The 23,773-nt window shown below is 38.3% G+C and overlaps 1 long non-coding RNA gene across 2 annotated transcripts; it reads right to left on the reverse strand.

The window, feature by feature from the left end:
- Nucleotides 1-9,101: 9,101 nt before the first annotated feature.
- Nucleotides 9,102-23,542, reverse strand: LOC140684225 (uncharacterized). 2 transcript variants are annotated; one of them, XR_012056171.1, is made up of 3 exons: nt 20,879-23,542; nt 16,202-16,484; nt 9,102-15,399 (listed from the first exon to the last, which is right to left on the reverse strand). It is a non-coding gene; the product is annotated as an uncharacterized lncRNA (long non-coding RNA). The 2 variants fall into 2 exon arrangements; XR_012056170.1 differs by lacking the exons at nt 9,102-15,399; nt 16,202-16,484 and adding an exon at nt 20,147-20,805.
- Nucleotides 23,543-23,773: the final 231 nt, after the last annotated feature.

Raw genomic sequence — 23,773 nt, forward strand, 5'->3', positions numbered from 1 at the left:
GTTTCCACCTCTCCTGTTGGATATTGAGGGGTTGGTTTTTTGTGGTTTTTATTTAGGATTATGAATTTTCTCCGTGTAGCGTTCAGAAAACAAATGCAATGTGTGCAATTAATGGCTCCATCCTACTGAGTTGCTAATTTAAAGAGATCCAGTTTTTCTTTAGCTGTTTGAAGAAAACCTTTCCTTGTGCTCAATAATTAAATAATTATTTCCACTTTATGCTTTCATATGACTTTTTCCTTTCTAAATTCAGTAAATTTCTGCAGAAGGTATGATTATAAGTAAATTCAAACACTTGCTTTTTGTTGTTTTTTCCTGTTTGTTATTTGTAATGCCACTTACTTGTCATAACCCTATGATTCATTATGAATAATGCATTCCTAGTGAAAATGGCTTTATTGCAGTGAGGGTGCAATAGTTTCTTTGTAATCTCTTCTGTGTTTAATTCTTTGATTTGAAAATGCAGGTTTTAGAGACTCCACTTAAGAAGATGGATACAGAAATGCAGTAGTGCAGTTCAGTTTTGGATTTTGCCTTTGTTGGTGAGTGAAAACCACATTCTTTACATTTGTAGGACAGCCTGCTCATAAGTTCTGATGCTGGTAACTAAGATACAGTGCAGTAAGGTGTATGTTTCTCTGAAATAATTAATTTATTAGGATTGTGGAGATGTCCATGTAAACATAATTGAGAATGGTTTGTAAGATTTTTTTTTTAAAAATCTAATTTCTCATATGCTATTTTGTATTTCTTTTGCCCTTGTTCTGCCAGTAGCTTGTGGCTGTGTTATTCCTCTGATTTTGGTGGAAGACATTCTGTTATTATCAGGCATATCTGTTATTATTGTGAACCAGGAATACCCTATGATCATAATTTCTGGCTCTTTGCCACAGACCAAAACACACATTTTTCAATATACTGAGCTGCTGGTTTGGAAATTAATGGAAATACTTCTTAAAAATTGTGCTGTTTTGCTCTGATTTTTTTTTTTTTAATTGCTATTTTCTTACATTTCCTCAGTCTGCTTTTCCTTAGCTTATAAACTAGGTTGTCTTGCAATAAATAATTTCTGTTTTTTAAAGAAAAATATTTCTGGTCCTTATAAGTTATTTCTCAGTGGAATTCATGCTGAGTTGTATAAGCTGAGTATCTAGATTTAGAGATCTGTCCTATTAAAAGAAGAAAAGTTGAAATTGATGTGTCTATGAAAATGATTGGAAAATTTAGAATAGTTTTACACATGCACCTGAGACATCATGAAAATCACTTTAAATTTAATAAAACTCTTTTGAAAAATTATTTTCTCTTCTCTTGTAGTAATAATCTTGGAGAGCAGGTACTGGTAAATCTTGGGTAAAGTACTGAGTAAAAGAGTGGTGACCCACTGCACATATGGCTGTACCCAGGGAAGAATCATCCACTGGCAGCAATTCAGTACAATCACAGAAATTCCTCCTGTGAAAGGTTTACCTTTTTCCCTTGTGTGTGATAGCCAAGGCATATGGATTCCTGAGCATGTAGCACCCTGTACAGATATTAGATAATTTAAATCAGGGAATGCACTTTCCTAATTTTCCTTCTTTGATCCAATACAGTAATTTGGTTTATACCTTTGAATAACTTTGGATCCAAGTAGAAGCTGAAGGTGCTCCACAATCTCCCGACTCCTGAATGTGTGACTTTGCTGTTGTTAACCCAGGGCACTGAAGGTGAGTCCATATCTGACTTCTAATCAAAACCAAATCTGCTTCACCTTCACTGTGATAAGCCTGGATTTTGACTTTGTGTGAGCACCACAGTGATTTGTGAGTGATACACAGAATAAGAAATCCTTTTTCCAAAGGGCAGGCAGAGCTCAGATATTTGCTCAGCTTGGTAGATTTACTTAAATTTCAAACAGCCAGGAAGAATATCAACTGAGAAACTATTACTATTGAAAAGAGATTTCAGAAAACAATGAAATAAATGTGTTAAAAGGCTCTGACTTAGCAGCTGGGGATACACCTACTTATATAGAGACACATAAATCTCCTTTCCTGCCCAAAAAAACAATAAAAAAATTGCATGGCAGTTCTAGGGCATCACCTGGATTCATCTGAGTCTCCCAGGTTTGAATCATGCCAGATTAAATTTATGTACAAACATGTTCCTGTAGTAAGGAGATCTGTGTGTCCTCCCAGACACAATGTGAGATTCAGTATAGTAATAAATTGGCTTGATGAGCACGTGTGAGCCATCCCTACTTTAGTTTTACAACCCTGTCAGCTCTACAGTGACAAACACCTCAGAACCAGGTTTGTTTTGATCAGTTTTCCCCCAAAATATTCAGTCAGCCTCCATTTTTTTCCCTCATGGCACTGTTTGAAGTGCAGGAGCAGCCAACAAACCTGTGGGGGGGTCCCCTCCAGCACTGGGAGGAATCAGAGTGGAGTGATGGCTGATTTCACCCTGAGCTGCTCCACAGGAACAGATTTTAGCCAATTTGTGCCCCACCTGCTCTGCAGGTAGGTTGGTTCCAGGTAGGAGGGTGGTTTTACCTGCTTGGGAAATTCTTACAGGGGAGGCATCAATTAAATATCTCAGTTGATCATCACAGTTAGCTCAGTCTCCTGCTCCTCTTGAGATTTTGGTAGCTTCTCTCCACCCCATTTCTGTGATTTCTTACATCATATATTGCTGTACTCAAAGAATTTCTCCCTATGCAAGGGAAAAGAATACCCAAAATTGCATACGATAAAATACTTTTGATTTTTAATTCATTAATGGGAAGATCTATTTTAAAATGTTGCTTAAACCTGAGGGGTTCAGTTGGCATTTCCAACCTTACAAGTCATTGTCTTCCACTTGGCAGGAGACATTTCAGTGTCATCTCATGCTGCTGAGATGAATTTTTCTGGAGATTCTGCATGACTCTGTAATGCAGTAATGCCTGAGTGTGGGAATCCAGAGCTTCCCTCTGGCTGCCCTGGAAGGTCTGGGACCCTGGCAGGGGTCAGGAACCCCCCTGGACAGAGCCCCCAGAGACACTGGCTGTGATCTCTGTCCATGGAAAAGAGTTTTCAATCTTACAGGATGAATTACAAGCTCTGAGTGTTTGATATGAGTAATAATTAAGTGTGGCACGGGTGCAAAAGTAAAATTTTAGGTTTCTAGATAAGGGGTCCAAAGGGGACAAGATGAAGGAAATTGGGTTTGTCTTGTCCTTTTTCTCCTTCTTCATGCCCTCCATGTTTCACTGTGGTGTTGGCATTTTTCTGTTGGTTTAGGCTGGGGACACACTGTCCAACGTAGGTGACAGATATTGGCACGTTATTGTAAATCCAGCACAGGTAGTTTCTGGTATTTAATGTTTGTACCATCCCACTGAGGGCAGAGCCCCACACGCTGCCCTGCAGGACAGAGCTGCGGCAGGGCAGCAGAACATGTTAGAGATAAACAGAATAAACAACCTTGAAACAGCACAGACGAATTATGGCTTCTGCTTTGGCAGCGGGGCAGAAAGACAGAGACTTTCTACAATCTCAGAATCATCAATACCTCAGATTCTGACACCTGAGCAGCCCTGCACCTGCTCAGAAGGATGCACAGGGCTCAAGTGTTTCCTGTGGAACACTTTTGAGGACCATTTCTAGTGCAAAGACTTGCCAGGCAGCTGTGCCAGCCTCTGTTTCTGCGTTGTAGCAGAGTTCTGCAAATAGAAAGCAATTTTGTGCAGTCTGTACCAAGAGTCTGTACTTGGCAACGGTTGTTTGTTTCAACTTTATTACAACTTTTAAAAAATCTCTGAAAACAAAGATGAATATTAGAGTTCCTCACAGGTGATTTGAATTCTGTCAGCTCCCAAGATAACTTAGAACCCCCCCCCCCCCGCCCCCGGCGTTTTCTTCCTCTTTCTGAGATAATTACACAGGACATTTAAATCCTTTTAGGGGGTAGTCAAAAGCTGAAATTTAAAATTTGTAAATTCATTAATTTCAATCACAAGTGAGTCTGCCACACCTCTTGTTTTGTGCATTTGTAGTGGCAGAAGAGACAACATGAGGGGCTGAGGGTGACTCTGTTGTTGACCAGCTGAAAAGGATTGAATTAAATTGAAATGAACTTCCAGCTGATTTTGATTTTTAAAGAAAAAATTTCAGCTTTGACATTTCAGAAAATAGGTTGGAAATTAGAAGTTTTTCTTTTTTTAAAAAAACCATGAAATATTTTCTAAACTTATTTCACAGTTTAAGAGGTTTTTGTTTTCATAGTCTGTGGCTGTTCATTGCTGGAGGGGGCAAAACTTTAAAAAACTTTTAAAAATACCACAAAGGAGTCGGTTTTGATGTGTTGGCATCCCTAGCTTAGCCCATTTCCAGCTGACCAACTGAATCTTCTTCTTGTGCAGTTTTTACACCCTTTTTTAAAAATTTGAGGTAACATCCTCCTACTGCTATGTTTTATTTTGGTGATAAATTGGTAAAAATAATAAAATTATTTTGTTCAAATGATTTTTGCATGAATATAATGTGAATTGAAAATCCACATTTTAAAGTAAATTCTTAAGTTATAATACCATAAACAAACATTTAAAATTAATTTATATTTATACTTTTATACTTTATTAATTTAAATTAATACATCAGGCTCGTTTTTAGAGTGTTAATTTTTTTATATTATCAATAGTTTTCCATTACAAGCTACTGCATTTTGAAAATAACATCCAAGGAATAAGAGGTGATGAATTCACACAACAAATAACTATTCTGTATTCAATACCCATTAGTTCAGTGCATCATTTCAAGTGTTCATTAGTCTCATGAAGCAGAGACCTTATCTCAGCAGGTTTTATAATTGAAGCTGTCTGTGGTGAGTGAAGGAAAAGGAGTTTGCAGAGCATTGTTTGAGATGGAGAAATGCATCTTATAGGGTGAAGGGTCTATTGAGAAGTTCTGTGGTTCCCTCTTGAATATGGGGGAATGTCTGTGTGCAATTCATTATTATCTTAAATATAGTACCTGACAAAAGTGATCTGTGAAAGGGCAGAAGAAATTACTTCATCTTTTTTTGGTTTTTAAAAAAATATTAATGTTAAGTTGCACTTTTTGTTCCTTGCTGAAACACAGAAGGACTGAAAAACTGAAGGTTTAGAACATAAGTTGGTAGCACAGGTGCTGCCCAGTCAGCCTTGTCTGGAAGGTGTCAAAAGAAATAATGCAATGAAATTATCAGTGAAAACGTCTCACTGGAATCCAAGGAGCCAAAAAAAATTTTAGGCATAATTTCAAATAATTGTTGTTTAGTTTTGGCTGGGAATTTAATGAAATGAGAGACAGAAGTGTTCCACACATTACCCGGGGCACAAATCTGAATATTTTAGTAATTTCTGGAAGAAGGATTGAAAAAATTAACATCTTCAAAAATATATCCTATTAAAAAAATTAAACAATTCCCAACCCTGTTGCTTTCCATATCTAACAGAATAAACAAGACAGAATCCCCCTTATTTCTTCAGTTTTCCCACTAGCAAGTATGAAAAAAAATCTCCCAAATCTTGCCATTCATCACAATATCTGATCATGCAGCAAGGATTTTTTGGGTCAATTAACTGTTCTTGATAACATCAGGATGGTCTGTTGTGTGCCAAAATGTCAACCTAAATTCAGGCAATACCTTTAGGTTTTAGGAGAGGCCCAAAATTCTCTGTTGTGCTGGGTCACACTGTTTTGCAGAGCCAGAAACGTGGGCATGCTGTAAAATCTGGCTCACAGCACCAAGTTTCAGATTAATGGAGGCTGAGAGCTAAATGTTTTATCACAAATAAGGGAGAAGAAATGATTAGGAATTCCATCAGGAGTCTATTAAAGGCATCCTTGTTGCTGCAAGCCAAGACTGCTTGCTTCAAGCACAGAATCATGTTCATTTGATATCAGTACAGAGTGAAAATATATTTTTCAGGCTAGGTAGAATTATTAAAGGGGAAAAAAAAGGTCTTGATATACGTATTTTTCCCCCATCTCCACTCACAAAGGAAGCAACCCAAGAGCCTCCAGTAATATTTTTAGGCTCTATACGGGTCCCAGGTGATGCTTTTCTCTCGGATAGTCTTGCAGTGACAGCAGACCTTTAACTGAAACATCTTTCACTGAAGCTTTCCTCATAAAAGGCTGAAAGAGATAACACAGAAAGAAGACAGGCTGTCAGGAAAATTGATGGTGGGAAGGAATCTCAGCTTTTTCCTTTCACCAAGCACAAACAAAGTGCCTGATCAGTCACTTAAACCCTTCACAGTGCTCTAGTGCTCAAAAGGGGCCTGTGCAAAGAAAATACAATTAATTCCATGTAGCTCTTCCCACAAGGACACGGCAGACCGACTCAAACGGAGTCAATGCATGGTGGTGCCATGGCTGCAATGCTTGGAGGAGGCATTTTAAGGTTTGATTGTGTACAATTTCAGGAAAGGGGTTTTCTCCTTCCCCTTCACAGGCACAGGAAAGCAAATTATCAGGGATTTCTGCCCAGTGATGGTGGTGCCTGTGCAATTGATGCAGGGCAGTTTTAAGGACAGCAGTAGAAGTGACAATGGTGTTCTGGCACCAGAAAACTGCAGTTTCCTTGGTGGTGGAGCCAGGGGAGAGAAAGAACACAGTTTGGACTTTTTCCCGTGTGTTTTGTAGTTGTCTAGACTGGATTCTGTGCTGGTGGTTTTGCTTTCATAACATTTTTCATCTCATGTTTAGATTTTAGTGCCACTTTTGTGGGAATGGCAGTGTCTCCTTGTCACTCTTTTCTGAATGGGACTTGAACCCCAGCTTGCCTGGTGCTGATGTTAATATAAATGACCACAACCCTGCTGTGTGAGTAAAATCAAAATAGCCAAAGTTAACAGGCAGAACTCGTACAAGCCAGCCTGAAAAGACTCCAAATAAAGCTGCCTGTCTCCATTTGTATGTGTGTGCATGTGAGCACTCCCTTTTTGTTAAATGCTGCTACTTTTAGAAAGAAATAAAAATTGGGCTATCCAGGAGAATAATCCTGGGATAAATTTACTTGCCATAAATAAAGTAATGAGTGTCTGCCTGTTTCAGAATAAAGTCTCAGTTTTCTGATGTCCTCTCATGCTTTAGAGTTGTCTGTAACCATTGCCCTTGAAACCTTGAGTTCAGGGGCTTCTTTCATGTAAAAGATCAGTGAGTTTGGAGAATGTTAATCTCTAAATCCTTGTTCTGTCACTGTGCTGCTTTCCAATGCTCCTCGTTTCTCTGTGTACTGATTTGGCTTCGTTAATCCTCTCAGGCCTTATTTCCTAGCCCAGGGCCTCCTGCTAAATTTTCTTCCTGGTGATTTGTGGATTGATTTTTTTTCTGGAAATACCTCTAAACAGTCAGAATGTGGGTTTTGCTGTTTCCCTTGGAACAGGCTGCAGGGAAAGCTGAACCTGCTGTGACCAGAGAATCTGATTCCCACCTTCTCCCCCTTAAAGCTTGAGCTGCCCACAGACATGGATAGAAACAATGAGCATCAGGAGGAGTGGATATCAAGCTCTGTAGAAGTTTGGATTCTTGTGGTGGATCTCAGCTTCAGTACTCAGCAGCTGGATTGGATAAAATCCCTGCTGGCCAGGCTCCGTGCCACAAATCACATAAAAGCCAGGCTGCAGCAGTCACCCCACGATGAAAAGATTATCCTGGATCTCCTTTCTCTTCCAGCTCCTACTGTACTGCTTAGAACTCAGGGAAATTGATTTTCCAGCTTAGCCTCCAAGGAGAGAAACTTTTCCAGACTGATATCTCCCAGGGTAGAACAAAGCCAATTGATTACTGAGAATAATCCACTCAGAAAAGTAGAGCTGCAGGGTGGCTGAAAGACTTGAGGTTTATTTTTTCAAGCTCAGACTTCTGGACAGAAATAAGAAGCAAAGAGTGTGTGTGGAGGCAGATGAGGGACAGATGGGGGTGTCTGGGTGTCATCCAAGTCAGGTGTTTTATCTCCTGCCTTCTCTGCCTTCCTATTCCTATTGAGTTTATCCAATCCACTCTATGAACCTCAAGATGCTGTTTCTTTCTAGCTTATATCTTCTCTTATTCTAAAAATACAATTTTTTGCTAGTTCAGGTCTTCAAAGATGGCTTTTCTTACACCAGAGCTAGATTTTTGATATAATTAGAATAACATTTCTTTACAATAGGAGCAGCTTATTTGTTTGCAATATATCCCTCTTAATATGGACAGGCAAACTGCTAAATATGGATCTTTTTCAAGAATGGTAATTCTTTTGCAACTTTTTTATTTTTTTGAGTGATATGAGCAGTGTAAATGAGTTTGTGTGAGTAGCTTTTCCAGTCAATGAGGAAGGATTTCTCCACAGATTGACTGATGCTTGGAGCTCATTCCTGTGGTGTCTCTCTCCTTTTACCAAAACCCACAGAGCCAGTCTGGTAGTGACGCATTAAAGAGAGTTTTTTGAGTACAGCTCTCCTTTTGCTTTTTTACTGGATGTATAATCATTAGAAAAATTTATTATCAGCGTGTTCTTGATTCCTCACCTGAGTAGCCAACTTTCTCTCCTTTGTCTTTCCATTGGTAACAAAGCTTAGCACCATTTCTCCTGCATTCTCTGATTATTGTTTATTGGCTACATGCCCCTCACCCTAAGGCAAAATCCATCTGAAAAGTCCCTAGGGAAGAGCTCAGCTCTGCATTGTCACTTAGTAGAACTTTGCATTGTCTCAGTGTAAGAATTCTGTGAGCATCGTATGACCTTAACAAAGAAAATATTGCTTTCCTGCAATATGCTAAATTAATTTTTTTCTAGTCTCAGTGGGCTAGATTATCTGTTATACTCAGTTAAAGATTTGAATTGTTCTCCATTTTCATGGAATATGTAATACTAGATAAGATAAAATATTTTGTGTCAGGTCTAGAAATTAAAAGACAGCAGAAAGCTTGCCAAATCAATATGATAATTTTTGTTTGCTTGTCTTTTCTTTTTTCTTTTTTCTTTTTTCTTTTTTCTTTTTTCTTTTTTCTTTTTTCTTTTTTCTTTTTTCTTTTTTCTTTTTTCTTTTTTCTTTTTTCTTTTTTCTTTTTTCTTTTTTTTTTTTTTTTAAATGGGGGAAGGAGAGGAAAGAGTAAGCAAATCTTGTTCCACCCCTGCTATAAATAATGTTATCTAAAGATTAAATAAATTTGTTTAGTTGGGAAAAGATGAGTAAAATATACTTACATTTTTTTCCATTAAAAATGAAAGACTCTTCCTCTAAGTGTTGATTTTTAAAGACTTCTACATGTTTTTCCGGTCTTGGTAGACCAATTGGTAAATGCCTTTTAGAATCTCAAAGTTTTAATTTTTAAGAATAAATGTAACTTTGGTCTTCTCCTAGTTAATAGTACAGAGGACTGAAGATATCCGTGTTTGGCATTTTAAATTCTTACTTAGGTTGTAGACTGTTAGTAGTAGAAGAGAAAGCCTTGTTGAGACTGAATTCCTGCAGGTGTTGGCATCTTTACTTAGATATTCTCAGCATCTTATTTTGCTTTATCTAAGCAGAGTACAGTAATTGCAGATAATGTAATAAAATGCAATAATAAAATTAATGGGTAATTATGTAGGAACGATTTCTGCTCAACCACAACACTTAAACACAGTTCCCTTTTTCAATGCTATGAGAAGAAGACTTCTGAGTTAGTTGCTGCAACAATTTATTTTTCTTTTCATTTTGTGCCACGTTCCATTTCAATAAAGGTTGTTTTAGAGTTCAGTACCCCAGGAAAGGAACACTGAAAATCTGTTCCTCAAATGCAGCTGAACTGATGGCTGAGCCCAAGCAACAAGCCCAGCCACTGAGCACTGACAGGTTCCACTTGCCAAGTCTCCTGTACAGCTCACAGTCCTGTGCCACATTTCTATAATTTATGGAAAACAAGTGGAGTAAAGCAGAAGCTGTCCTGTGTCTCACTATTTCCCATCCCCACACATGGTGATGAAATACAAAATGCACTGGCATCTTTGTTCTGGCCTCTCTGTAGCAACATGGTTTTACAAGAAAGGAATACATCTTCCTCACTGCTGTAATCTCTGGGGAAGCATTCTCTGAAAAGCATGAATAAATGCAGGTTTTACAGTGTCTTTAACACAGCCTGTAAGTCCTTCAGCCTTCCCCACTGCTTGTGGGAAATGAGCACGAGGTTTCACTCTTTGCTGTTAAATTTATATCCTCTAAAAGTAATTCTCACATCCCTTCATGGCTGATTTGTATGTAGACATTGTGCAGCAATGATTTTAGGGGAGGGAGCTCCTGTGTAGAATCAGAGGCAGAAATAAGTGTGTTTTATGTGAGCACAGCCCAGCACATTCAAAATAAAATCCAAGCCTATTGAACAGAACAACATTTGGGCAATGGCTGATCCATAAGATCAGGAAGAGAATTTTTTCAAATTTTGATCTTCATGGCAGAAGGAGGAAAACCTTTTAAGTGGTCAGAATGAAATCTTTCAAGTGGTCAGGGAATGCCAGCAGATTCGACTGTGCATAGCAGTAAATGGGGTGTGCTATCTTAATTTTGTGCCATTGCCAATGCATTAAATTTCCCCCAAGTCACTTTGTCCACGGCAGTCACTTCTGAGTGGTATCCCCACCTTTAGCTTCACCCACAAGATTTCTCATCTTATTTTTTCCCCTTCCAGCAGAGGAGGGAGGAGGGAAAGTGGGGAAGTGCTGGCTGCATGTCTGGCAGCCAGACAATGCCAACCCACCTCAGATGAGCAGGTTCAAAATTGTTTTATATAACAGTAGTGCTCCTTTGCTTTAGCCTGAGATGCCTTAGTTGCTTTTTTTTTTTTTTTTCCAATTTCTTTTACTTTAATATTTAACAATACTTCAGTTACAGCCACCTCACTGTAAGTGCCTGAACTTTAAAACTTTCCTTATGAAAAGTTCCCAAACACAAAAATCTTGCCATTGCTGTCATACTTGATGTGTGAGTTCTCCAGAACTTCTCTGAGAGAATAAATGATTCAGACAATTGGAAAGCTCTTGTGCCCTGGTTCTTCAATTTTATACTTTTTTGGACATGACTCAGTGAGATAAAGATGTTCCAGTACATCTCCTGCAGAGGAACTGGAGAAATAAAACCAACTTGTCATTCCAAATAAATTGTCATAAGTGATTACTTAGGGTGTGAGAAGAAAAAAGTTCACACTATTTATTGGGAAAATAACAGTGTAAAGCAAAAGCACTGAAGGATCATTAGGTTTTGTCACGCCGTGAAGGAAAGCCAGGAGCTTAGTTGTGTTCATATGTTCAGCCTTTGGCAGATAATCGTTCTGTAATTCTGTGCTGCTTCTGACAGCAGGAAAGTCATCGTGTCTTGATTCCCTCTCCCTTTTATTTGTATGGATCTCTGCTAAGTAAACCCCTTTAAATCGTGCTCATTCAGGGAGCACTTTAGTCCAGTGGTCACACTGACACTGTTTTTAGTCAGCTCCACAGAGGTGGATTTCAACCTCCAATGCAATGTTTTCCTGAGCTCAGAACATGATCTCAAAGCCCTCTCACAATGTGGAATGGGAATGGGAATATCTGACAGTAATGTGGTTTTCTGATTCAAATCCTTGATCTGAGGCTGTAACCTGATTTTTTAAAATTAATTTAAAATCTCAGTCTATTTCTGTCACAACTTCAGTGTTTCTTCCCCTGCTCAGTCCAGATGGCATTGCAGTAATTTTGTACTTTATTATATAAACATAATAATTTCATGGCATATAATTCATAAATATTGTCTTGTATGTATAGCTTTGTGTCTATATCAGAAAGGTTCCTCAAAATTAACGTGAATTGCTTATCCCTATTTTCCCAGATGGCAGCAAGCATCTTTGGAAGGAATGCTGCCCATCCTTGCTTCCTGAGTATGTGACCATGGCTGGGGGGAGGATCTGAGGTCTGATCCCTGACCCTGCTCATCTGAATGTCCAAACCTCTGCTATTTCATGTGCTTTCTTTTGCTTGCAGCAGAGTGGAGAGTTTGTTGAAAATATTTTCTCCTTATGGATGTTGGGAGGGTGTACAGATGTGCTGGAGAATAGCATTTGAACAGAAAAAAAATGTTTTTTGCAAGTTGAAGTCATAATTTTGAAATTAGTATTAATTTTGAGAATAACACCTGCGAGGTACTGTCCTATCTCACAAACAGGAGTGGGAAAACAAATTGGTTAGTGTCAGTTCTCCAGGAAAGGGTTCTGGTGCTACAGTGGTTTGCAAATTGAATGTGACTCTACAGCTTTAAATTATTGCAAGAAGAACAGGAGCCATGCTGGGTCATATTTGAAAATGACTGTAGCCTAGATGATGTGGAAAATAACGTCTCTGCTTTGCACAGCAGTTCAGCTGCTGTGTCTGTCTTGGTGTATTTAAAAAAAGAAAAAGAATTCCCAGCTTAAAAGAGCTGAAGAGTGAGCCACAAAAGGTTATAAACACATATATCTTAGGCCTTAATGACCTGGAATTATTTAGCAGAAGGACATAATTTGTTTTTCATGTGATTGACAGAACAAGAATTGCTAAGTTTAAATGAAAGCAAAAGGGAGGCATCTAACCATTAGCTTCTCAATAATGTTGAAACAGCAAAGTAGATTTTTGAACCTTATTTCTCAGACGTTTTAAAGTCAAGTTGGATAAATACCAGTTAGGAAGGACTTGGACATGACACATATTTGCCTTGAAATGGGGCTGAAATAATAAACGGCTTCTAGGACCTGTTTCAGAGATATTTTTTGTGACTGTAGAATTCAGTGGGAGCTCTGCTGAAATGGAGGAGCCAAGTCAGTGATGCCTGGTGAAGGCTGACCTAGAACATGGGCTGGACAGAGCTAAAGAATAAAGCAGGGATTGATTAAAAGGATCTCCTCCATGGATCCACCTTGGGCAGCACCAGAGCCCAGCCAGGGCTGCACCCAAGATGAACCAAAATGGCCCCAAAATGCACGAGCGCTCCCGGGGGCTCTCCCTGGGATCAGTTCTGCTCCATTGGCACCTTGGAGTTCATTGTCCCATTCCAGCTCCAGCCCAGGCAGTCCCATCCTGCTTGTTTTTCTCTCTCCAGCCCACGGTGTTTGTGCTCCTGGGCTGAGATTTGGATCATTTGTCCTTGGTGCCCAGCTGGAGCAGGAATTGTTTTGTGTCCCTGCTCTGTGCAGAGAGCTCAGCATCCCCTCATGTGAAGCTCAGAAGTGCACACTAAAGCAGCACAGAATGTGAAAAATAGAGAAGCTAAACCTGAGACATCATCAGTAACCCCTGGACACCATAAAAGTAAAAGAAGCACCATATTATCTTATTTTCACTACTTTAGTCCCCTTCTATATGAAACTCTCCCATCATCACTTTTTGGCTTCCAGTTTACTGGATATAGCTAATGCTGCTTCCAAGTGACATGAAACTGCACCAGTATTGTGTCTGCTGCTGCTGGGATGATGGACAACTTGTTTTTCTCCTCACACAAAAGTAAATGGATTTAAAAGATGGCAAACAAGTGCCAAATAATTCTGTCTCTTATCATCAAACAAAGATTCAAAGATAACAAGATTGATATAAGGAAAAATTACATTTCACATCCGACACTGTGCTCTTGAGAGCATGCTAAATATAGAGTTAACTTAAACTAAATGAAAAGAATAAAATAGTTGCATAATTATATTCTGGAGGTCATTGTTCAGTCTGTTGAAATCTCCTGGAACACACATTGCTTAGTGAACCTGCTATTCCCAATTTCACCAATTTAATCTACACCAGATCTCATTAATACTACCAGTAAATAGGAGAAATATTGTCTGATGTACTTGGAGATTAATTATGCCTGTGGCAGTCTCTCCTTTCTAGGAGAAGGCAGCTCATTCCAACAATAGCAATGAGTTCACTTCAAATGTCATGATGATAGAATGCAATTTTGGGAATAATGCAAATGTGAGTTTCAGTAGCTGGAAGCTATTTTGTTTTAATGAGGTATGAAGTAACACACCTCAAAATGCACTGCAGCTTCCACCTCTGGCTTGGGAAAGGAATACAAAGACCATGAATATGATTAAATTTAATACTGGTATAATTCACCTAATGCTACAGCTAACTTTAGGTAATTGCTATATTTTATTTATGCAGATGACCCCAAAATAGTTTGTTTCTGCCAAATTATACCTTATTAAGGTTCAACATCTAGCTTTATTTTATTATAACTCTGATTTCTATTGTTAATAGGGAGAGCTTGATGCTGTAATTCAGGAAGGAGAAAGCACAGTCCAATTTCCTGTGATCCAAGGCAAAGCCTATCACTTTGCCAGGAAGCTGAAAAAGGAGGGAGTGGTAGCTGTAATAGCAGCTGTAATTTTCAGAAAGATCTTGCCTATATCCTAAAATTTTTCCTGTTATGCTCTGCTATGGAAGACTAGCACACCCTTTTCCACATCTAATGCAGATCTTGTTTTTTTTCCTGCTCTCTAGGGGAACTGTGTCGCCGTATAAACAGAAACAACATAAGAAAGAGAAAAGACAGTAATAGACAAGTTGAAGGAAAATAAAAAGGGAAAAAATCACCAATAGCAAATTCCTTTAAGAAGGGTATTTTTTCTGTAGAGAAATTGGAGAGTTTTTCTAATAGTCTTGGTTTCATAAGGGCTACAAATGGGACAGAGAATATGTGTTTTAAACACCCAGCCAAATAGTGCATCTGTACTTATTCCCTCTATTGAAACCTGTCCAAACCCTCTGGAAAAGGATGACTAGACAAGTGATGAATGTATCACATATTTTAAATATACCCTATATATTTAAATTGCTTGTTAATAGAGACTTCAGAATAATCTGTATTATGAAAACTTTTCAATCTTAGCACTATATTTATCAGAGACCCTGATCTCCAGTCCTGTGTGGACACTGTCTTAATTTCTGTGTAGCTAAACTGGAGGGTAACTTTTTGGGAGCGATTCCTTTAACTCCTTAGTTTGGGGCCCTTCCTTTGACTCGAGTTGCTCTGAAGCTGTTTGACAGAAAAGGCAGGACAAGCTCCATGGGGCTGTGACCACATTGTGTCCCCAGCAGTTCTGGCTGAAGAGCTGCTGCCTGCAAGTTGCATTTTGTACCCCTTCTCCTTCAGCAGGCATCTGCCAAAGCTGCTTCTCCTGGATGCTGCTCTCACCCTGGGAATGGGGTGTGCTTGCCCCTCTCTGGTAAAAAACAACTTTTTTGACAACAGGGAGGAACTTGCCAGAGCTGCTGGTGTTCCCTCTCAGCCCATCAGCCTCTCTTCCTGAGCAGAGTTCTGTGTCAGGTCTGTCCTGGATGTCAGGTGGATTCTCTGACTTGTGTAATTGGTGTTTCTCTGGCAGCTCCAGTAACATCTGTTTGCATCCCCACGGTATTTTATATCTTCACCTGAAACGATGAGATTGTTAAGCAAGTTTTTTTTACTGAGGCTAGATCTTGTTTACCAACATTTTAAAGTGCCTTTCCTGCTTTTGGGCCGAATATTATCAGAATTAATGATTATTTCTTAATTTATTTTTACACCTGGGCATCTGGGGGACAGGTTAGAGGGAGTTTTATGGGTATGAGGAAAACTTCTCCACCAAAAGGGTCATCAAGTACTGGAAAAAGCTGCCCAGGGAGTGGAGCCACCATCTCTGGGTGTATTTCAAAGCCATGTGGATGGGGACATGGTTTAGTGGTTGTTTTGGCAGTGCTGGGTTACTGGTTGGACTCGATGGCCTTTGAGGTTTTTTCCAGCTAAAATGATTCTGTGGTTCTCTAGAACCTCAGTTATTCTAACTGCTTCCTTGAAAATACATCTTAAACTAAGGCATCCTAAAATGGAGCAGTGGTGTTCTTTGTTGAGTTAATTGAATGCTATTTTCTGATGTGAGTCTTCGAATCCCTGAATTTCATAAAAATACCTATGAGCTGATGGAACAAATGGAACAAATGGGACTGAGGCTGGCAGTCTGAACTGCTCACTGAGAGCAGAGCTTACAAGTTTGTTATAGTGTCATCCAGAAAGGTCAGACTCTTTCAATAGTTTTTATATTCATAAAGCCAGCTGCCAACCTGAGCAGTCAGGCCATTATAAAAGAAAAGATATGCTAAAATAGAGGTGATCTAAATATAGCCATTTTTTTTCCTATATACTATTCATATCAGGAACCTGGCGTGAATATTGTTTGTTCAGAAACCCACTTACCCTTTAATAACTCATTTTCACCTGCACTTGGCTATCAGAACTGCTGTTTGCAGCCCATGACTGATTTGTGCCTCTTCATATTCCTTGTGTGTGTGGTCTTTCCGATTTCTTTTCAGCAAACCCTTGCATCATCTTTAGTCCAGGCTCAGGACCAAAGGGAGCACCCAAACATCCAACTCACAGACTCACTGCAACCCTGTGCTGGCTTTTGGGAACAGCAGGTACCAATTTCTGGGCATGTATTTCATGCAGTCTTCACAGAAATTATTGAACAGGGCTCCTGCTGTTAGGAAATAAATAATGTGAGAATTAAAGCTTGCTCCAGAAGCAGACTTCTCTGAGCGCAGTTGGTGATGGGATGATGGGGAAAATGTGCTATTTTTTATTAGCCATTATAAAGTTGCTTTTCTGCTGCTACAACACCATCAGGACCCTTGCTTTTGTAGAATAAAGTGAAACTCAACAGATTGGGAAAAATTCCTTAGTGTGGGTTTGGATCATGGCTGAATTAGGACCACAAAAAAGTTTTTCTTGACAATAGGCTGTACAGCTTACAGGGAGCCATCACTTGGAACGTTTATTGAGAACACATTTTTAATCCAGTGCAATTATCAACTTCAAGTGTGACTGTAAGACGTATGAAATCATTGATGCTGCAATAAAAGATGAGGATTTCTTTTCCAGAAGACATGTTTTGACACGTTTTGCTATGTGTTCTGACACTAAGTGATGAGTCGAAAGCACTGCTGGGCATAAAGCAGCAAGGCAGAGTGAAGAGAACTTTGCAGTGGAATAATCTGCTACCAGAACAGCTAACACTAAGGAGGCCTGACTTTTCTCACTTAAAAAAAAAAAAAAAAAAAAAAAAAAAAAGAAGTAATGAAAAAAATAACCAGAAGATCAAATATTCTCAACTTTCTTTGAAAATCACTGATTTGTTTTTTTCTTTTAGCTTTGCTTGTTTCTTGTAGCTCTTATGTTTTCTATTGGGAAATATAAATATATTTTCTAAATTTTATAAATATATTTTATATATTTATATATAAATAATATTTTATATAATATATATAATACAAATTTTATATTATATGTACATTATTATATAATTTAATAATTATATAATAAAATTGATATAATATATCTTTTATATATTTTATAAATAAAATATTTTAATGAAATTATATATTTGATAAATATAATTTATATTGGGAAACATAAATATGGGTTTGGATTCAAGGTGGCTGTTAAAAATGAGTGGCAAATAGAAAGCACATTTTAAATCCTATTTTCTGTAGAACATTATATCTTCCTCACTGTGTCTGTAATGTCAAGCTCTGCGTCAGTGAAATCTGGCACCACTTGGAAGCCAATCTTGCTTCCACTGGAGCTCAACAAAATTTTCTTCCTTGGTGAAAATGAAACTTAATCTTTCCATAGACTATTTAATTTTCATATTAAATTTGGAGCTTTTTCTTTTCATTCTGAATTAGCTAGCATTTTCAGCTGGCCTCAGAAATTGCATGAGCTGAAGAAACCATATGTTTGGGATTACATTTTAGTAAAACTTTTCTGATTTATCAAAACCTCTTTGAACTAGGTTTCTGGCATGTTCCTCTGTAAATATTTGAAATGAGATATTTGTGTGCCAAAGAACTGAGGGAATTCAGTTTACTGTGGAATATGTGAAATGTCTCTTGAATAATTTATCATAAAGCAACCTAATTAGGGCTTTATTAAGCTTTAATTTGATGCTTTAAAATTAAACAGCAGGAATGGTGCAGTAAAATGCTTTTAATTCCATATGTAGTGGAGGGTATATCAACTACCCTATGTACCCATAGCTTGCAGAGCAGTTCAAGTGCTGCCAGAAGCTTATTTCAATAAGTTTGTAAGATAATGAGGGTTTTTTTGAGTTCTTCTCTATAATTTCAGCTCAACTTGAAAATCTCTGTGGGGCATTACCATGTATAGTGCACACATAAAAAGAGACTTTCAGAGGGGGAGTATCCACACCTGAAAAAAACAAAGTTTCTGCAGTAAACTGGAACTATTTGAAGTATTTATGGCGAGAGCTGTGCTTTAAATAAGGAAAAGTCACATAACTTTATTTTATTTAGTCCATAACCTTGAAAGGTTCTGTCACCCCTTTAAGAAATGCTCTTTTCCAAGAAGCAGAACCATCCACCCAACAGGTACAGTTGGGTGGACATGCACAGAATTGATGTAGTCAGGAAAAATGGGATGCAAGTTACAGCTGCAGAGCTACAAGATCCCTGTGTCCATCTGGGATGGGGTGTGGGAAGTATCCCCATCACCTGTGAGGCATCCCACAGGAATTGTACGAGATTTTTGCTTGCTGGATGCTTCACAGTCAGAGTAGTTATTTAAATTACAAAGCCTTAAAATGCACAGATATATTGTCAGACATGACTCCAGCAGTTTGAGGTGTGCTTGGTTGTGACAGCACGAGCAGCAGCTCTTCAGCTTCATGGAAGAACCAAAAATTTAAATTAAATTCCACTTGAGGTGTTGCCTGTCTTGCCCTCCTCCATGTTTTATCAAATTGTTGTTTATTTCATTTACATTCTTGTTATTGTTATAGTGTTATTTTATTCACATGGTTATTACTATTTAATTCTTGTTATCTTATTTATTTTTATCTGGGTAGACCCTGTTCCTCCTCAAACTGCTGTTCCCACACTCAGCTAGGAAAGTTGGGAAAAAATAGTTATTAAAATATTTTGAATGAGAGTTTGAAAGCTGCTCAAAGGGTTTGGGAGCAGGGAACATTTGCATTCTCATAACTGATTTTGAGGATATGTTTTGGAGGACAGTACTTTGCTGCAGTCTCATATTTACAATGAATTAGACGAAATAAAAAGTGTTATTCCAAATCCATGCAAAACAGGATATATAACAGCCATATCCTTTCCATTTTTGAATTGGACAGTTGGCATACTTTCAAAGGCTAGATCTGCCTTAATTGTTTGTCTGCCTTGTCTGCCCATAGATTATTTTTGTGGCCTCTTTCTTAATGTGTTTCTGTACAGGCTTCAAGATCTCTCTGGTCCAGTGGTTCTCTTATGGGTTGTTTTGCTTAGACAGCTGGAGGCTAAATTCAGGTTTTAAGAGAGAGCACAAAATTGTGCAAATGTGTTTTCAAAATATCTAGGAATAAACACACTGTCTAGAAAAGCAAAGAGGCCTATTATTCACATTTACTGTTTCATGAGAAACAGTAAGTGTTTTTATAGATAAATCAGTGAACAGAGAAATCAGTTACAATCTCCTTTTCCTGTAACAGAACAGGAAAAAGAAAAAGGTTCAGAAAATCAGCAGTAAGAGATACCTGATTAAAAAAAAAATTCATCCATGCCTACCAGTTGGTTTTGTGAAAGCTAAGAACAAACACTTCAATTTCAGGTAGCTCAGGCAGTTGGAACAACCCTCTGAATCTTTAAGTGCCTATATAATCTTCACAAAACCTTTGAGATTTTCCCATTAGTGGGAAAAAAGCCTCTGTTCCAAATTACAGCTTCTAAGAAAATGGTCTGCTGCCAGGACTTCACACAGGAAAATAACCAGTCCTGGAATTGAAACAGATCTTTTCTTTTCAACGAGCCCAAAACCCAGAACAAACCGTGCTCATTCACTCGGAGAGGATCCCCCCTTGTGACCCAAGCAGCCTCTGCTGCCTGTGTGCTGACAGATATTCTGCAAGTGCTGTATTCTCTCCCACTGGAGGTCCTGAATGCCTTCAGCTATGCTTAAGATTTGTCTCAAACTCCAAATAAAGAGCAAATTTGTTCTTCTGCTGGCAAAAGTGCTGCACTTGCTTTTGAGCCAACGCTAATTCTGAGCAGAGACTTCCCAGCTCAGAGCATTTATGAATCTCCCTTTCAAATACTTTTGTATTTAGTTGTGTGAAAAACGCCACTCACTTGGTTATTAAAATTTTAAAAGTTTAATAATAATAAAATGGTTATAAAAATAATAATACAATTATAGTAATAATGTTTAGCGTTAGGACAATTACAAGACAATAAAAAGCAAAGACGTCCGGATGCTCTCGGACACTAAGTCATGAAAAGCATGACTTGTGAACAAAGGGATCACCCTTAAACCAATACACTTGTTGCATATTCATACATCCTTTATGGTTATGCATACATTCTATTCTAAACAAGAAACTCTGTCTGTTATATGTCAACTGTTTCCTTTAATCCCCTGGCATCTTCGAGTCTGAGCAAGGCCTGAAGAAATTAGCTTCTTCTGATAAGAAGCCATAAATTCCTCTCCTTTGGAAGATTTAGGTGTTCCTCGAAGCGAGTATCTCATTCCTAAAAAGAAAACTCTCCCCACATACATAGTCTCTATTTTAACATTATGTTAGAACCTAAAACTATATTTAACAGACTACTTAAGAGAATTAATACAGCATAACTTTCTAACATTACACATATAATATTCATTGTAACATTTGCGAAAAGCCAATCATAAAATATGCATTTTTCACAGTTGTGAGAGAAGTTGGAGACTGAGGCTTGCTGAATCTTTGGTGTGCAAAATCTTGGGGTGAGAGCAGGTGGGACGTCATGCAGGAGCTTGAATGTTAAAAGAGAAAAAGCTAAATCGTGGTAGAAGCAAGACATGCAGGCAGAGCTGGAAGGAGATTACCTGTCAGACTGTACCAGGTGTGCTTGTTTCACTCCCCGTGCGTGCTGCCAGTATATTAAACACAGAATTCTGCATTTCAGAAGGAGGACATGAATGTTGTAGTTGAGACTGAGACAATACGAAGCAACAAACTCCATTTTCAGAAGGCTTCAAACCTGTTTTTATTCTAGTATGGATGCTTTTTATTCATTCTTACAAAGCTCCCAAGTTTACACTTTGCTCATTGGTCAGGAAAGACAAACAAAATGCTCATTAGAATGGGCAGTTGCAGGTTTCTCTTCTTTATCCTTCTCTTTTTCTTGGTTTCCATATCAACGACCTTGGTAGGAAATTCTTTCAGGGGTAAACATGGATCAAACTTCTCTCAAATTCTTCTCAAACTTCTCTCAAACTCTTCTCAAACTTCCCTCTGGCTCACAGAAGTCACTGTAAAACTTCTTCCACACACAAATTGTGTTCAGCTACTGTCCTACAGCTTTTTCTCAATGCTAAAGTTACGCAGCAGAAGCAGGAAGGGCAGGAGGTGCTCAGTGGGAGGTAAAGACATTCATGACACTTGGAATTGCAAAAGGCCCCCCCAAAAAGAGGAGATTTGGGGCAGGAAAACTCGAGCTCCTCTATCATGATGGGACAAAACTTGTACAGTGGGTAGGATCCTGATTAAACTGCTCAAAATTAGCTCGTACATCTCATTCTCCTTTGGTAACTCATTTTGTGTGCAGTACAGGCATATTTGTAGTAGCTGCCTCAGGGTATTCATTAGGAAATGCAGAATTTGTTTGTTTGTTTTTTAGTATTCAAAATATTATTTTTGTTTACAGTTTTCCAGTACTTCTAATTGCAGCTCTCAAAGCTGACTGTATACTATTAGACCATAAGACATTTTTTCACCATCTTTATTCTGGAATCTGTCATTTTTCAATTATCATTTTCATGGAAAGACAAGAAAGAAAAATAAAACAGTTTAAAGTTTTTTTCCTAAGAAATGACAAAATTTACTTCAAAACCTAAGAGAAAATAAAATTGGATTTGAAGAACTTTGCAGTTTTTTCCAAAGTCTTGGGGGTACAGGATATATTAGAAAGTTGAAGAAAGACCTAATATTTAGAGACAATGAGGTACTCAGAATGTTATGGGAATAATGCCCCTGTGTACAGTATGAAAGCCCTTGCAATATTGAAATTGCTTAGTCTAATTCAGTAGAATCAAGTTTTACACAGACTTTTTATGTGCCTGATTTTCCATGAAACATTCTACATGATTTCTCTTTTTAGACAAAATTAATTACCGTCCTAGGTGTTTCTCCTTTCTAATCTTGCCTACAAATAAAATCCAGAATAGCTTATCTTAATACTATCTGCCTATGAATGAAGACTATTCCTTATAATTTAAATATGTTTGAATATCAGTGCTTATTGTAAGTGCAGCTTTCAGGTTTTTTTGAAAGCAGATTTTTTTTTTCCCAAAGTTAGCCTGCTTTGACATTAGAGCTGACAAGGAAGATGCAGCAAAGATCAGCCAAGGAGGAGAGGGAGATTTTGTATCTTTGTGCACTTGGGATGAGTGAGGGAAAGTGGAGAAGACGCAGCCTGCTTGGAAGAGAAAAGAAGTTTATTAGGAAAGTTTGTTCCCTCCAGCTCTGGTTGTGTAACCCTGAGGAGACTCAGCTGAATACTGTCCTTGTCATGCACATCATCCAGCCTTCCACAGCCCAGTCTTGATTAGGAACTGAAATATTTAAGGCTTTCATTTATGAAAAATAAATTGCAGTAGGCAGCTCATATCGGGTATGAACCTCTTTCATAGTGATGGGATAATTCTCCATGGTGGAAAAACACATCTCTGAAATACATGGCTCCTCAGGGCTTCCCCTGGGATACTGGCTCTTCCATGGCTGTATAAAAATAGCACACAGTAGGATAACTTGGCAGAAATTGTGGCAAGCACTGCTGCTCAGTAACCCCAGCCAAAGGAAGACAAAGGTGTGCAAAGCTGGCCCTTCCCTAAGCGTACTACAAACACTAAAACAGTCATTTGCTGCTGAAGTCCAGCACTGTTAAAGAAAAACACTTTAAAGATATCAGCGTCCAGTTAAGAGTTATAAACTGCCCCCCCAATCTAAAATGACATAAAATCCTGTTCTGATCTCTGTTTACCTCACAAACACCAGAATAAGAAGCTCTTTGCCTGTGCATGTGTGCTTTTCCTCTTTTGGCATGCTTTGTCTCAAGGTTTTTTTCTCCAGATAGGGCATAAGTTCTCTTTCCTGGAAAGACTCAGAGTTTTAAAAAAGCAGAAGTGTGCTCTGAAGCTTTTCTCTCAGTGGAATATGCAATGTGATAATATAAAGATCTCTCTCCTCTTCCCATCTGTTTAGTGTCACAAAACTTGTGGGAACATAATATCTCTGAGGCCATATCCCTCTGTCAAATTATGTTAAAATTGAGAAATGTGTTCCAAAGCTATTGGAGGAGATAAACAGTGTGAAGTTATAATCCAGATTTCCTTAGGATCAAGGGGAAAAAAAAAAGAAATCAGTGTTCCATATCTTTGTGACAGAAAAGTAATTTTACATCATTAGAAAAATTCCCTGCTAGGGTTACAGCATCTGTGAATTATGTTAATGCTGGGTTTGTCTTCCTGGCCTTTAGTTCAGGTGGAAAAACATGGTCTTTGCTACCTGGGCTTCAGGAGCTGCTCTTGAGACATTCTGGGTAATGCACTCTTGCCACATCATCAGCATTTGGGGGCAAAAAAGGGAACATTGAGCAGCAGTCCCACTTTCCTAATCTCTGATGGCTAAACTGGAGATACCACCATAAGCACTTTCTGAGGAAAACATATTGTTTATTTCTTTTTTCTTTTCCAGGTAAAATATTACAGCTGAAAATTCAG

Source organism: Taeniopygia guttata, chromosome 5, assembly GCF_048771995.1.
Source record: "Taeniopygia guttata chromosome 5, bTaeGut7.mat, whole genome shotgun sequence".
In the NCBI taxonomy this organism is placed as follows: domain Eukaryota; kingdom Metazoa; phylum Chordata; class Aves; order Passeriformes; family Estrildidae; genus Taeniopygia; species Taeniopygia guttata.